This window comes from Armigeres subalbatus, chromosome 3 (genome assembly GCF_024139115.2).
Source record: "Armigeres subalbatus isolate Guangzhou_Male chromosome 3, GZ_Asu_2, whole genome shotgun sequence".
Lineage (NCBI taxonomy): Eukaryota > Metazoa > Arthropoda > Insecta > Diptera > Culicidae > Armigeres > Armigeres subalbatus.
The window spans coordinates 282,018,770-282,035,824 of record NC_085141.1 but is presented as its reverse complement, the minus strand read 5'-3'; the positions used below and the strand labels follow the sequence as shown (position 1 = coordinate 282,035,824).

Sequence of the window (17,055 nt, the reverse complement as noted above, 5' to 3'; positions counted from 1 at the left end):
CGATATTTTGTTTGTAGAAAGAGAACGGACATTAATTTATATCAATTCTTTTCTGCATTTGTTGCGAGATATGCTCAGTTAGAGGGTTGAAGGATTACGATACGGTTTGTGATCAATTTTATTTGCCACATGGAAACTTTAAGGCCTGTATTTTCTCTTTTTCGCCATGAGGAACAACAACTTTCAGGTAGACTCATACCTCAGATGATATGAAAATCCCATGATTTCGAATTATTACTTTTTTCTTAAAATTATAGCTTTTGAACTGCTGGACTGATTGACAACACAGGGGAACAAAATTTAACCTTTTGCGGGTCCTCAGAACCAATTGATGTGTCTTCAGTAGATTTTGGCTGGCTGAATCCGAATATGTCCTCAGATATGCTCTAACACGTCCAAATTTTGAGATAGAGCTTGATTAATACCGCTAATTTGAAGAAATTGGCATTTTTCGAAGGACTTTCATGTATCATATAAACATAATTTTAGGTCAATCAATACCTGAAACGGTATAAGCACATCTGATCTAATGAATTTTCATCAGATTTGCACGTTACAATTATTTTCTATTCGGTTTTCCTTGAATTTAAGTTCAGTGAATTTAATTTAAAAGCATTCCATCCAAGTCCGTTTCAAAAACTTGCATGCAAACGCCATCACCCCACCAGTTCGAAGCCACCACAAATTCAACAACATGTGGCCAGAGGAACTGGGATATGAAAATATTGAATGAAGTAGAGAAATACTAATCAGTTTGTAAATATATGTTTCATTAGACTTTTAATAAAATATCCATTTTGTTCATTTTATGCTCAACATTTCTCCTCCTCCTAAAATTTTATTCTGCTCGATTTCTGGTTGTTTTTTTTTCGATCGATCAACTTCCTACAACCACAAGTAATTTGTTATCATGTTACAATTGTATTATGCTAGAATATAATGCGAACTTGATGATCCAGAAAGTTCCTTACTTTTAATCAACAAGGAATCAGATCAGATTGCAATTTGAACAAATTCAAATCCTCTACTAGATCCCCAACCAGAGCATTCAAGCCACATTGACTAATAAAATACATGTTGAACAGCACACAAGTGGAGCGGAGCCCAAGTTTTTTTTTCTGGCGCATAACTTTGCGTCTTAGCACATAGCAAAGCTTGATGAAACTAGTGAACTTTTTTCCGTTTCATTGTTATAAGCTGGCCAGATATAAAAGAAATTGCATTGGGACTATTGCAACATCCACGCAACATTTTCAACGCGAATCAAATAAAAAGTCCCCCACGCACGAGTAGGTTGTTGACATTTCCCTGTTTTGTTGCGTAGCCGTCAACGTCGCTTCAGCTTGTATGCAATCATACACAAGAACGATCGAATGCAACTTATTGCCAATTTTGCCAATTGATAGTTTTCCGCCCAAATTTCTATCATAAATTCATAAGAATATTGGAATGATCATAAACAGCAGGAACAATCAAAATATATAGAAATGCGTACAGTTCTCGTACTTGTTTTATTCGAATGAACATAATAAAGGAGCTTCAATTGACAGTAAATACACCATATCACTTGAGCAATTATTGAAAATTTATCGCGCCAGAGGAAATACAATATCATATTTACATTCAATAGAACTTACTTCAATGAAAACATTTTTTTTTTTGCGTGGATAAACTATTTTATTGAATTATTGTTACTTTCCTCTCAAAACCGTTTACAGAAAATAACCAGGCTTGTATACAAGTCTTCGAAGGTGGCTTGCATAAAACATATTTTTAAATAACTATCACTTACTAAACTTGTAGATAAATCACACTTATTATGTTTAACTTGCTCAAAATGCACCACATTTCGTAAGATTAGATGTTTGTGATCCATTTTGGACCTTGATTGACTAGTAATTATTTTTATAGAATTAATGATGGCTGATTCAAAATGCTCTGATTTTACGACATTTATTGAGGTATATCTCAAAATCTCGACGTGTTAGAGCAAATCTAAATCTGATTCGGATTCAGCGAGCAAAAATCTACTAGGGACACATTATTTGGTGTTAGGGACAAAATCTTGTTGAGCTGTGCAATCTATTGACAAAGCTAAAGAATGCTACTTTCTAGAAAAATAAACGAACCCTTTGAGTTCTTTTTAGTTGGGAAAATAATCAAAATTCTTAATTATGGCAGGGACGATCTTAAATGACCCTACGATATATAAAACAAATTAGCGATGTTGGAAAATCCGTTCCGGAGATACAAATTTCTGGAAATTAAGACACTGTTGTCCTATACAAGCACCATCGACAACATATGCTTCACACGAGTAAGGAGACGCTTGGTTACTTATCACTTTGCTTGTATGGCGAATGGGTTACTTTTTATTTAAAAAAAACTTTCTTCAGAACGGTTTGTCCGACATCTCTACTTGATGGTATGTTACGTAAAATTGAAAGATCTTGTAATTAAAAAGATGAAAACAAGGAGTAATTGACTTCGAAGGAACGTATTACGTATTCTTTCTTCAGTACTCTTAAGCTTTTTTATTGGAAATAGTAGATTCTTTTGGAAAAAAGATTTTTAGAATAAACGTAATTTATTGGAAACGTTGATATTTCTGACACTCCTATCTTGGCCCTCCTTATGGTAAAATAAAAATAATAGGGCAAAAATCTGAGAGAACTATATTGGAAAAAGTCTGACCTGAAACATTTTTTAATGCAACCGTTTTTGTTTTATAGTTCTTGTATCTTTTTTCTAAGGGCCTCTTGAAAAAGTTAGCATCAACATGACGAAACGATGTAAACGATGAACAGCAAAAAAGAATAGATTAAATGTCACGTTTAAAATTGTCACGTTTAAAATCACGTTCCTTCTTCGGTGGGGCTCTCAAACCCAAGATTCTTAGTACGGTAGATTGGTGCTAATTGTCAGTTGGTCATACCCCTATGATAATATTGCGATGGTAAGAACTCGCCACTTGAGTTTAATTCAATCAAAGGTGCTTTCCTATTCCCGGGTATTGACCACCGGACAAATCAGCAAACAATGGAAGCGGTAAAAATGCTTATTACATTGAAAATATGCTTTATCAGAGCTGAAAAACTTAAAGCTTAATAATTACGTGATGAACTTATTGTTGATTATAAAAATAAAAATAAAGACTTAAAAAAAATCTTATTAAGCGTAAATTGTTTGTTGGGATGGACATTAATTACAATGTTTGAATTGATTACCTCCAACACATCATTCGGAATAAATCACATACTGTAGGCATGCACATCAAGATTTCAAATATTGCAATAAAGGTCCATGTCGGGTGGTCAAATATTTTTGTTTACGTTTTGTATTTTCAAGTGTCTTCCCTCCATGACCGCTGATGTGCCCTTAGCATAAAAACAGCATTAGAGTCGTGAGTTACTTATAAGATAGTTTATCACAACTACGATGATGTAAAGATATTTCAAAGCTGTATTCAGTTTCCCTGCAAAGATTCGATATGAAATCAAATAGCATTCTTCAAGCATCCTTCTTATATGAAAATATCCTGTTTCAAGGTAGCTAAACGTCCATGCATACAAATGTACATATCACTGAACCAACATGATTTTCTCTATTGATGTCCTAGAAGCAAACCACTCTAAGGCATACTTACCTGGCACAGGGGTTACCGTGATCATCAAGGCGGTTCCCCCAGGGTGAGGCCCGGCCATTGCACATCCGTGCTGGGTTGACCCCTGCGAATATCCCTCATGTGGATATCTCGTGTGCGAAATTTTTGGTAGCCGGGACGTGCGTACGCGCACATCCCGATCTAATTTAATTAACAATCTTGAATAGCCATGAATCTCATAACTTGTGGTTCTAAATAAAGGTTCCCCCTGAATTTCGCGGCAAGCCTTTCGAGTCCGTCGCAAAGTTCCTGTAAGTAGTGTTCCGCACGATTTTTCATGCAAATTTGTCATGTTATAATGAATACAGGGATAACGACAGTCGGAAATTTAACCTTTCGAGACTCGTATGATTAAAGTGTGCTTTTTCATATGTGTTATTTTCTTTACAACGATCATCAAATGCTTAATGTGGATCGAACTTGTTGAGTGTGCTGTACCAGTAATAGGATTTTACTGGATTTCTTACATTTTCATTTTTTTTAAATTACTTCATAAAATATCGCTTGCTTATTGTTGATTATAAAAATAAAAATAAAGACTTAAAAAAAAATCTTATTAAGCGTAAATTGTTTGTTGGGATGAACATTAATTACAATGTTTGAATTGATTACCTCCAACACTCACTCACACGACAACAGATCGCTCCACCATCCATTTTATCCGGATAAATTACAGTGCGATAAACTCCGGCACAAGCAATGGTGCGAAAAATTGCTATCCCTCTTCCCAATGTTTCGCGAAAATCAAATTCTGCTTACTTTGCTTCTCTGAACTGATTGCATGCGACGATGCGCCTTGATAAGTAGTAGGTTCAATACAGCAGTTTTTCTATTTGCTTTCAATTAATTCGTGTGGTGGCGTGGTTATAGTGGGCGCTCTACACATTTTAAAATTGTTTTGGGATCGAATCCCGCCGCGGAACTACATTTTTGCGAGTATGCTTTTACAACTTATCTGGAGAAGCGGCGAGATGGAGAATTTGGAGGCCCAAAATTAAATTATCCGGCAAGCTGGCGCTCGCGAGTTTATCGCCCGTCTTTCTATCCAGATAAAATATTGTGTGAAAATACTTGCTCAAAGAAGAATATGGAAAAATTGCACTCCGCTGTTTGGATCAAACCTGGGTTTTTATTCATATGAGTGAGAATTCCGAAGCCTGCTTGCTTATAATAGGTGAATGTGTTCGTAGATTTTTTCCTTATCCTTAATTTTTTCTCTTTTGCACCAGATAAGTGTGATGTTCCTTAATTGTCAGTTCGATTCGTGATTCTCTAAACATAGTTTATCTGGTGCACTCCACACCAAATATCAATAAACAACCAAGCGTTTCCATATCCAATGATTTTTAAAGAACTTTTTGGCTTGCGGTTTCTACTTGGAGTGGGATAGTTTTTGTGGGACTTGTGTCCATAGTTGAAATTCAAATCAATTCTGTTACTATAAACCTGGTCAATATATAAAACTTTGTCATAACAAAATCTTTACTTACTTATGGATCCTGTACACCTCCGGTGGTGCAAAGGGCCGACTTGAAAGATATCCATCCTAAGCGTTGCCCGGCTATCACTTTAACCTGTTGCCAGGTCAGATTTCGGTCGACTTCTTTTATTTCTTTATTGAGGCTTCGCCGCCATGAGCCTCTGGGTCTGCCTCTGCTGCGACGTCCCACTGGGTTCCAGTCTAATGCTTGTTTACAGATTTCGTTTCCTCCCCTACGTAGAGTGTGGCCGACCCAGCCCCACTTCCGATCCCGTATTTCTATTGCTATCGGCCTCTGGTGACGACGACGATGGAGCTCGTTGTTTGAGATCCACTTGTGAGGCCACCGGGCCCGAATTATATACCGCAAGCATCTGTTAATGAACACCTGCAGCCGTTGAGTGTTCTCCACTGATACACACCATGTTTCGCTAGCGTATGGCACAGATTTCAGTGCGGTAAGATGCGCGGCTACAAAGCAAGACCATGCTGAGGGTGGCTGGGTTCGATTCCCGGTGCCGGTCTAGACAATTTTCGGATTGGAAATTGCCTCGACTTCCCTGGGCATAAAAGTATCATCGTGTTAGCCTCATGATATACGAATGCAAAACTGGTAACATCCCGACTAGAAGGTCATATCAAAATTATATCATCCTATGTTATTATGTTATACTAATTTTTTATAACAAAATTTGTTAGAAATTAGGTGCAGGATGTTGTTAAAATATCTAAATTTCTATCAAAAACTACACTACTGGAAACAAAAAACTATCAAATTTTGTTACAATTTTATCAAAAAAATAACATATTTTGTTAGAAATTTATAACAGAATCAGATACAAAATATATTGTTTCTGTGCAGTTGGAAATTTTACAGGTCGTTATGGGTTTCGAGATTGTGATCATTCGTTTTCGTCTGAACAAGAATATTTTTCGAGAACATGAAATGAACAACATTACAAATAAGGCAATCTTCTCAAATTATATCAGCGTTGTGACATCTATGGCTGGGAGACTTTGCTACATCTATTTTAATTGCCTACTGTTGGGCAATTCGGTGTTAAGCATTTTTCTAATCATATTATGATATAATCCTGTTACAACATTTCAAAGATAATGACTACTGAGAACAAAATTGTATCAAAATAAGTTATAAATATCACAATATGTTAAAATTGCGTTCAATTTTTGTTATGCTGTTCTAGTCGGGTTGGCTTAGAAACCTCGCAGTTAATAACTGTGGAAGTGCTTAATGATGAACACTAAGCTGCGGGGCGGCAATGTCCCAGTGTGGGGATGTAATGCCAATGAAGAAGAAGAAGATGGCACAGATTTCACGTTAGAGTTGAAAATTCGTATATTGGTGCATTCACTTATCTGCCTTGTCCAGATATTTCTTAAACTCGCAAAGGCAGCCCTTGCTTGCTTTCTTGATCCGTGCGCCTATGTCGATCTTGGTACCGCCGTCTGACGCCATTTGGCTACCAAGATATTGGAAGCTTTCAACATTCTCCACTGGTTGCCCGGCTACTGTGGAACTGGAAGGAGTCACCGTGTTTACATCCAACGATTTGGTTTTGTTGACGTTGATGACTAAACCTGCCGAGGAGGAGCGCTCGGCAAGGTCGTTGAGCTTACTTTGCATATCAGAGCGCCGTTGCGCGAGGAGTGCAACGTCATCAGCCAATTCGAAGTCGTTTAAGTGCTCCATGGTTATAGGCTGCTATAACAGCCCGCGGTTTGGTTCACGGTCAATCGCATCTACCAGAATCTCGTCGATTACGATGAGGAACAGTAACGGTGATAGAATACATCCTTGCCTCACACCAGCTACGACCCGGATAGGGTCGGACAGGACCCCATTGTGCAGCACTCTACACGAAAACAAAGCAAAGAAGCAAAGAATGTCTATATGATTTCCTGAAAAAAATAGAATAAAATCTGAGGATTTAAATGATTTCTACTCAATTTCTATTCAATGACGAGGTTGATTCTCAACTCGGCTCACGATTCATCATGCAAAATTTATCATGGTACTCCCCATACCACACACAAATGAACAACCAGGCGTTTCCATACCCAATGATTTTCAGAATATTTGAGGCTTTTGGTTTCTACTTGAAGTGGGATAGTTATTGTGCGACAGATGCTTATCCTTGATATTCAAATCTTCTCTGTTACAATCAACCTGGTCGTTATATAAACCTCTGTCATAACTAAATCGTACAGTGATCCTGCTGAGTAGCTGCTAAATTTGGCTAGCGTGATAAAAATATGTTGCAATTTCTGAATTTTCCATTGGGTATTTTTCCACCCAAAATCGGATAGTTAAATTTGCATACATGCAGCAACTGAAGGATTCTTATCAGATAATCTCTGGCCACACATATTCATGATTCCTACACACCCTTATTAGAGGTAGGGCATTGTCTCAACATAAACAAAACGCATAAATCACTAAATCAACATGCTTTTCCCAGTCGATGTCTTAGCATAAAACCATTCAAAGGCATACTTACCTGGCACAGGGGTTACCGTGATCATCAAGGCAGTTCCCCCAGGGTGAGGCCCGGCCATTGCACATCCGTGCTGGGCTGACCCCTGCGAATATCCCTCATGTGGATATCTCGTGTGTGAAATTTTTGGTAGCCGGGACGTGCGTACGCGCACATCCCGATCTCAATTCAAATATAAAACCTCTTTAATAGCAACTGGACAACTGGTCAGAGTTTTGCAAAACATCATCAAGCCGCTTTTCAGTGGAAATATTTTGCGATATTTTGTTTGTAGAAGGAGAACGGATATTATATTATATCAATTCTTGTCTGCATTTGTTGCAGGATATTCTCAGTTAAATGGGTTGAAGGATACGATACGATTTGTGATCAATTTAATTAGCCACATGAAAACTTTTAGGCCTGTATTTTCTTTTTTTCGCAATCAGAAACAACAACTTTTGGGAAGGCCCATACCTAAGATAATGTGAAAATCTTATGTTTTCCAAATATTACATTTTTCTTGAAATTATAGCTTTTGAGCTGTTGAACTGATTGACAATCTATTGACAAAGCTGGAAAAAATACGAACCCTTTGTGTTCTTATTAGTTGGGAAAAATAATCAAAATTCCTAATTTTGACGGCGACGATCTTAAACAACCCTATGACATATACAAAATTTAGCGATGTTGGAAAAGCGGTTCTGGAGATACAAATTTCTGAAAATTAAGACACTGATTTGCTATTAGAGATGTCGCAAATTAATCGATTATTTCGATTAATCGATTAATCGTTGTGATAATCGATTAATTTTGAATCGATTATTACCCAACGACTAATCGATTCAATAATCGAGAAGAATCAACAGTAATCGATTAGTTACTAATCGATTAATCGGGATTTTACGACATCATAAGGATGTCGCAAATTAAGCGATTACTTCGATTAATCGATTCATCGTTGTGATAATCGATTAATTTTTAATCGATTACTACCCAACGATTAATCGATTCAATAATCGATAAGAATCGAGAGTAATCGATTAGTTTCTAATCGATTAATCGAGATTTTACGACATCTCTATTTGCTATACGACACCATCCACAACATATGCTTCACACGAGTAAGGAGACGCTTGGTTGTCACTTTGTTTGTATGGCGAATGGGTTACTTTTTATTTAAAAACCCAGATTAATCCACCTAGCAGTGATGATGCCTTTCTCGTGCATTATAAAATATATTGAAAGAATCACATTAGAAAGGTCAAAAAAGCTCTTTAGGAGAATAGATCACATTTTTTCGATCATTTTGCATGTTTTTGTATTAGTTAAAATGCATCGCCACCATTTTCAGAAAAAAACAGTATTGGAGTCGTGAGTTACTTATAAGATAGTTTATTAGAACTACGATGATAATTAATTGCATATTATTCGGCAACTCGACCGTACGAAAACCATTTTTTTTACTACGATGATGTAAAGATATCTCAAAGCTGTATTTAGTTTCCCTGCAAAGATTCGATATGAAATCAAATAGGATTCTTCAAGCATCCTTCTTATATGAAAATATCCTGTTTCAAGGTAGCTAAACGTCCATGCATACAAATGTACATATCACTGAACCAACATGATTTTCTTTATTGATGTCCTAGAAGCAAACCACTCTAAGGCATACTTACCTGGCACAGGGGTTACCGTGATCATTAAGGCGGTTCCCCCAGGTTGAGGCCTGGGTTGACCCCTGCGAATATCCCTCAAGTGGATATCTCGTGTGCGAAATTTTTGGTAGCCGGGACGTGCGTACGCGCACATCCCGATCTTTACATATCAGAATCATTTTCCAAAGACGTGGACTACAATCCTAATTACAATCCTGTTTTTACTGTTTATTCCTCGAAAGTTGTGCGATGTTATCTAGTGAGATTATTCTATCCTTAGATAATGTCGGAGCTCAGGATCTTGACATATGTATGCCCCAGGTACCAGTGTATAAGTGCACGAATATTTTCCTGCTCATCCGTATTGTTCGAGTGCAGGTTGCAGAATTGTATCAGGTTTCCAGGAAAAAAACCCATGTTCTGCCGTATAATAACCCGTATAATGTTTTGTTCCTTTCTGCAATTAAAAGTTGTCTTATTGTTGGAATTATAAAATCTTATTAGTCCTGTCTTTCGTTTAGAGTTTGCTCTACCGCTTCCAATGATTCGTTCTTATTCATGCATAGGTAATTGTGGTAGTTTGAATGTTGCCTCAATTGTATCAGGTTGGCATGGACCTGTTTAATAAATAGAATATTACCTACGCATGACGGAGAAGGAATGCCAGTGGATGATCTTCTTCTTCTTCTTCTTATTGGCATTAAATCACACACTGGGACAGAGCCGCCTCGCAGCTTAGTGTTCATTAAGCACTTCCACAGTAATTAACTGCGATGTTTCTAAGCCAGGTTACCATTTTTGCATTCGTATATCATGAGGCTAACACGATGATACTTTTATGCCCAGGGAAGTCGAGACAATTTCCAATCCGAAAATTGCCTAGACCGGCACCGGGAATCGAACCCAGTCACCCTCAGCATGGCCTTGCTTTGTAGCCGCGCGTCTTACCGCACGGCTAAGGAGGGCCCCAGGGCCAGTGGATGATGAAAACTATAAATTGTACTATCATCCATCTCAAATTCAAACTCAATTTTTAATCCTCATAATTAAATCATATACGATAGTTATATGTACATCAATTTTTCACGGTTCGATCTAGTGCCGTTTTAGTGAGAAAACGTCGATTCTCGGTGCATTATGACTTATTTTGCGCTATTGAAATTCATATAATGGCAGATATTTTTTCAATCAACCTTTTCAATCAATAACTATGGTAAAGTTTATTTGTAAAAGAAATCCGAAGTCAGACTGGAAAAATATAATTTCACCTGTAAATTTTTTTTGTGGAATTTTGTAGGGTAAGACGGTATAATATGCCCCCCTAAGGCAATACCTATGAAAACTTTTTACTTTTCAACGTAATTTATGCAAATTTTGTGTTATTTGGTAGTTCAACAAGTCGCAAATTCATTACTCGTGAGTAGTCATATAAAAATATTACAGATAACACGTAATAAAGCTTTTTTGAAAAGTCGTGAAAAACTGGATTTCAAAAAGTGCCTGGGCAATACGCCCCACCGTACTCAAACACGTTTCACAGCCCTGTATTAGTATTTTATCTATCCCATAATAAAAAGGTTACAAATCCTTATGTGCTTGACATTAAAAAACTAACATAAGTCCATTTAAGCAGGTGTGAATTACATTTTAATATTGTCCATACAATTTGGAAGCAACTGCTGCAGGCTCGCTGCGCTTGTGTACAGTTGGTAAGGGCATACTGTCCTGCCTACACTGGGGCGTTTTGGCCAGTGACGCATGTTTTCGAAAATCGTTAATTTTTGCAGATGGAAGCAATTTTATATGATATTAACCACTGAGAAAAAATATTTTGTTGCCCAACTGAGTGTTCCAGTGCAAGTGTTCCGGACAGTATGCTATAGTCGCTCCAGAATGTTGAGCAAACAAACATGAAAAGTTACATCAAAACTGTAACTTTTTGTATTTTGCTATTATTTTCATTGTGTAATAGAAAAATACTTCGACATTCACATAGTATGATGGCTTTACACATATTTATAGGTTCCAACTGATTTTTACCCTTAGTTAGGCATAGTTTTCTAGAAATCAAAGGGGGGCGTTTTGGCCAGGTGGGGCGCATTATACCGTCTTACCCTAATCATGAAGATGTTGGGTTGAACTCCTACGATACGTAATAAGTAACAACCATGCGCCTCCTTATCAGAAATAACTACGGCATTATTCAAACTAAACTAACTACACCATCGGAAAGTTTTTCTTTTTATTATTTCTTATTCGACAAGAATGCAATTCGAACTTTTTCCTTCTAAACCCATAACTACAGAATGCTTATTTCTTTGTCCTTTTTTTCATCTGTGTCGGATCAGGTAAAATTCATATGGCACTGTGTCACTGTTTGCTGCATAGGATGCTACATGTATCGATTTAATATCGAATAATATACCTTAATCAGTGCCCTTCTTATATGAAAATATCCTTTTTAAAGGCTGCTAAATGACCATACATACAAAAATGTACAAATCACTGAACCAACATGCTCTTCTCAATTTATGTCCTGAAGGCAAACTATCCAAAAGCATACTTACCTGGCACAGGGGTTACCGTGATCATTAAGGCGGTTCCCCCAGGGTGAGGCCCGGCCATTGCACATCCGTGCTGGGTTGACCCCTGCGAATATCCCTCAAGTGGATATCTCGTGTGTGAAATTTTTGGTAGCCGGGACGTGCGTACGCGCACATCCCGATCTTAACATATCATTAAAAGTCGTGAATTACAATATATCATATTGTTTTTTGCTACACTGATTGTTTTATAATTTATTGTCCATGTTCTAGTGTTCGTTTCTTCGATGATTTTTTCCAAGATTACGTTGGCCTACCATCGGATAATGTCAATGCTCCGGATTCTGACATACTTTCCTTCTCACTCTTTTTCTGACATACCATATACTTTTCAATGTTGAAATTTTTCTTCAAATGTGGATATGCATCCCTACGATGTTCCTTTGGGTTGCACAGAGTCATTTTTTCTCTAGACCATCATAGAAAATTCGCAGACTGTTAAACTCAGTGGGATTCTTTTTTCTACCTCCATATACATATATTAGAATGGGGCATCATGGTCATTTGTTCAAATCAATGGTTTTTCGAAACCATTCGGGGTACCAAACAACTGTGCAGATTTGGTTGGTTGCTTCCTCGCATTTGTACATTTGTCCATTTGGACTCCTAGAGGTTTCAATTAATCGTAAACTAAGTGGCATATTGCGTTTAAGTATAACCCAAAGAATAACTGAAAACTTTGCTGAAGAAGGTACGCTGGTGGACCGTCCGCAAAAACAAAGCTTTTTTGTATCTTTATTAGGGAAGCTTTCAGCCCTTGGCCGGCTCACCTCGGGAGGCAAAAAAAAGCTATAATGCTTTGAAGTTTGATTGTACAAACCATACACAATTTTTTTTTATTCTGCCAGCACTGCTGAACTACATGGACCAATTATTTAACAATTCGCGTATGCAAGTAGAAAATACGAAACCTTATACACTGGAGTCTGGAGGTAGAAAAAAGAATACCACTGAGTTTAGCAGTCTGCGAATTTTCTTTGCACGTCTAAAAAAAAATGACTGTGCAACCCAAAAAAACGTCGTTGGGATGCATATCCACATTTGAAGAAAAGTTGCAACATTGAACAGGTTAAAAGGTTCAGAATCCGGAGCACTGACTTTATCCGATGGTAGGCCAACGTAATCTTGGAAGAAATTGAGCATGAGCATGAGCATGATGACCGTGCATTTCGTAACTGCTACTTCGTGATCGACCAGAACAATCGCAATTGCACAGGGAACCAATGGATGGAAGCATGTGATTTGCATTCCAACCTCAATGTGCACAGTCCGAGAGCTCTAGTATTTTGGAAGGTCGATAACGGCGCTGGCCACGCCCTCACGGTCATCGGGGATGGGAAGGAATTGATGATGCAGTCACTCGCCCACTGCAAGCCGAGAACACTTCTGCACTCGCCACGAGTTCCTGCGGAATTTTTTTGGAATCTGGGGGTTAGGTTTTATGGCAGAGGTTCGTCTTGGTTAACGGGTTGCCAATGTGATAGTAATGAATGGGTGGCCAACGTAATCTTGGAAGAAATTATTGAAGAAGCATACGAGAAACAAACACTAGAACCTGGACAATAAATTATAAAACAATCAGTGTAGCAAAGAACAAGATGTTCTATTGTAATTCACGACTTTTAACGATATTTTAAGATCGGGATGTGCGCGCACGCACGTCCCGGCTACCAAAAATTTCACACACGAGATATCCACTTGAGGGATATTCGCAGGGGTCAACCCAGCACGGATGTGCAATGGCCAGGCCTCACCCTGGGGGAACCGCCTTGATGATCACGGTAACCCCTGTGCCAGGTAAGTATGCCTTAGAGTGGTATGCTTCTAGGACATCAGTTGGGAAGAACATGTTGATTCAGTGATTTATATACGTTTATTTGCATGGATGGTTACCTAACTTGAAGAAGGATATTTTCATATAAGAAGGACAACGATTGAAGATTCTTATTCGATATTAAATCGATACATGTAACATCCTATGCAGTAAGCAGTGACATAGTGCCATATGAATTTTACCTTATCCGACATAGACGGGAAAAATGATTCTTAGAAATTTGACAGTGAAAAGAAGCATTCCGAAAAAGAAATCGGAATAATAAGAACTAATAAAAATAAATACTTTCCGATGGTGTAGTTAGTTTGAATGGTAACGCAGTTATTTCTTGAAAGGAGGCGCATGGTTGTTGTGTTTAAGGTTTCGTAGAAGTTCAACCCAACATCTCCATGGTTACAAACTCCACAGAAAATCATTTATTAATGAAATCATATTTTCTCAGCCTGACTTCAGATTTCATTTTTAAATAAACATTTCCATAGTAATTGATTCAAAAGTTTCCTATATCTGACATTACATGAATTTCAATTGCGCAAAATAAGTCATAATGTGCCAAGAATCCACAATCTTTATCACTGAAAAGGCACACAAAGCCGTGCTGCTGCCATCTGGTGGAGACGGACGTGTGCGTGAAATCTCTGTATTTCGACATGGAGAAGATAGGAAGTATATTCAAAAATGTTTTTGAAATGCTTTTAACAGTGATTTTTTTGATTAACAGTGAACTTTTGAATACGCAGCGTTAGACATTTAGACAACTACATTTAAATCAACTTATCAACACATGCTTCAACTTTCGTGTTGCTAATCTAAGAGTAAATAAAATTTCTATTTTTGGATAAAATGTGTTTTAACTTTTTAATAAGAATTTTAAAATTGACTACCTATTTGCCTTGCCGGGTGAAATAAAAAAGCATACGGATTAGCAGAAACATATTCGTGCACTTATACACTGATACCTGGCGTATACATATTGTGGTATTTTTTGTACCACTGAATTTAGATGGTTTGAAAAAAAATATACTAGTCCAACCTAAAGGAACACCATTGGGACACGTATCTACATTTGAAAGTAAACTTAGACGAGGAAAAAGTCCGGATCCAGAGCTCCGACATTATCTGAGGATAGGATAAGGCCGCTTAGGGATCATTTGCAAAATTTTCGAGGAATAAACAGTAAAAACAGGATGCTTCATTGTAGTCCACGTCTTTGAAAAGTGATTCTAATATGTTAAGATCGGGATGTGCGCGTACGCACGTCCCGGCTACCAAAAATTTCGCACACGAGATATCCACTTGAGGGATATTCGCAGGGGTCAACCCAGCACGGATGTGCAATGGCCGGGCCTCAACCTGGGGGAACCGCCTTAATGATCACGGTAACCCCTGTGCCAGGTAAGTATGCCTTCGAGTGGTTTGCTTCTAGGACATCAATAGAGAAAAGCATGTTGGTTCAGTGATATGTACATTTTTGTATGCAGGGACATTTAGCTACCTTGAAACAGGACATTTTCATATAAGAAGGATGTTTGAAGAATCTTATTTGATTTGATATCGAATCTATGCAGGCACATTAAATATAACACAGTTGTGATAAACTATCTTATAAGTAGCTCGCGACTCCAATACTGTCACAGGGCACATCAGCGGTCATGAGAGAAATATATTTAAAAATACAACACGAAACAATTTTATTTCAATTAATTTTAATTACCTATTATTCGGGTATTGACTACCCGACATGGGCCTTTATTGCAATATTTGAAATCTTGATGTGCATACCTACAACATGTGAAAGATTTATTTCGATTGTTGGAGGTAATCAATTTAAACATTGTAAATGATGTCCCATCCCAACAAACAATTTACGATTTACGCTTAATAAGCTTTTTTTTTAATCTTTATTTTTGTGATTTTTTATAATCAACAACAAGATCATCACATACTCAATAAGCTAGTTTTTCAGCTGATCAAGCATATTTTCAATGTAATAAGTTTTTTTCGCTTCCATTGTTTGTTGAATTGTCCGGTGGTCAATACCCGGAAATAGGAAAGCACCTTTGAATGATTTAAACTCAAGTGGCGAGCTCTTACCATCGCAATATTGTCATAGACCAACTGACAATTAGCACCAGTCTAACGTACTGAGAAAAATCTACTATTCCCAGAAAAAGCTTAAGAGTACTGAAGAAAGAATACGTAATACGTCCCTTCGATCAATATGATTTTATATGGATAAATTTCGGTACAATTCAATGACTCCTAGTATTCTTATTTTTAATTAGAAGATTTTTCAATTTTACATAACATACCATCAAGTAGAGATGTCGGACAAACCGTTCTGATAAAAAATAACCCATTCGCCATACAAACAAAGTGATGAGCAACCAAGCGTCTCCTTACTCGTGTGAAGCATATGTTGTGGATGATGTATAGCAAAACAGTGCCCTAATTTTCAGAAATTTGAATGTCTTGAACGGCTTTTCCAACATCGCTAATTTGTTTTATATGTCGTAGGGTCGTTTAAGATCGTCGCTGTCAAAATTAGGAATTTTGATTTTTTTTCCCCAATTAAAAAGAACACAAGGGTTCGTATTTTCTTTATAGAAAGTAGCATTCTTTAGCTTTGTCAATAGATTGTCAATCAGTTCAACAGTACAAAAGTTATAATTTTAAGAAAAAAGTAATATTTCGAAAACATAAGATTTTCACATCATCTTAGGTATGAGCCTACCCGAAAGTTGTTGTTTCTGATGGCGAAAAAAAGAAAATACAGACCTAAAAGTTTTCATGTGGCAAATTAAATTGATCACAAATCGTATCGTATCCTTCAACCCTTTAACTGAGAATATCCTGCAACAAATGCAGACATGAATTGATATAAATTTGAAGTCCGTTCTGCTTCTACAAACAAAATACCGCAAGTCAGTGAAAAGCCGCTTGATGATGTTTTGCAGCACCCTGACCAGTTGTCCAGTTGCTATTGAAGAGATTTTATATTTGAATTGAGATCGGGATGTGCGCGTACGCACGTCCCGGCTACCAAAAATTTCACACACGAGATATCCACTTGAGGGATATTCGCAGGGGTCAACCCAGCACGGATGTGCAATGGCTGGGCCTCACCTTGGGGGAACCGCCTTGATGATCACGGTAACCCCTGTGCCAGGTAAGTATGCCTTTGAATGGTTTTATGCTAAGACATCGACTGGGAACAGCATGTTGATTTAGTGATTTATGCGTTTTGTTTATGTTAAGACAACGGCCTACCTCTAATGAGGGTATTGCAATAAACATGAATATGCGTGGCCAGAGATTATC

The 17,055-nt window shown here is 37.5% G+C and overlaps 6 non-coding genes and 1 pseudogene across 6 annotated transcripts; 4 read left to right on the top strand and 3 right to left on the bottom strand.

Moving 5' to 3' along the window:
- The first annotated feature begins 3,638 nt into the window (after window positions 1–3,638).
- On the top strand, window positions 3,639–3,804 carry LOC134228324 (U1 spliceosomal RNA). The gene has a single exon (XR_009983965.1). It is a non-coding gene; the product is annotated as a U1 spliceosomal RNA (small nuclear RNA).
- Window positions 3,805–7,655: 3,851 nt separating this feature from the next.
- Window positions 7,656–7,821, top strand: LOC134228192 (U1 spliceosomal RNA). Its single transcript, XR_009983862.1, has one exon. It is a non-coding gene; the product is annotated as a U1 spliceosomal RNA (small nuclear RNA).
- A 1,489-nt stretch (window positions 7,822–9,310) lies between these two features.
- Window positions 9,311–9,456, top strand: LOC134228197 (U1 spliceosomal RNA; annotated as a pseudogene).
- A 2,400-nt stretch (window positions 9,457–11,856) lies between these two features.
- LOC134228327 (U1 spliceosomal RNA) lies at window positions 11,857–12,022 on the top strand. Its single transcript, XR_009983968.1, has one exon. It is a non-coding gene; the product is annotated as a U1 spliceosomal RNA (small nuclear RNA).
- A 1,517-nt stretch (window positions 12,023–13,539) lies between these two features.
- On the bottom strand, window positions 13,540–13,705 carry LOC134228190 (U1 spliceosomal RNA). The gene has a single exon (XR_009983860.1). It is a non-coding gene; the product is annotated as a U1 spliceosomal RNA (small nuclear RNA).
- A 1,266-nt stretch (window positions 13,706–14,971) lies between these two features.
- On the bottom strand, window positions 14,972–15,137 carry LOC134228191 (U1 spliceosomal RNA). The gene has a single exon (XR_009983861.1). It is a non-coding gene; the product is annotated as a U1 spliceosomal RNA (small nuclear RNA).
- Window positions 15,138–16,745: 1,608 nt separating this feature from the next.
- On the bottom strand, window positions 16,746–16,911 carry LOC134228195 (U1 spliceosomal RNA). The gene has a single exon (XR_009983865.1). It is a non-coding gene; the product is annotated as a U1 spliceosomal RNA (small nuclear RNA).
- Window positions 16,912–17,055: the final 144 nt, after the last annotated feature.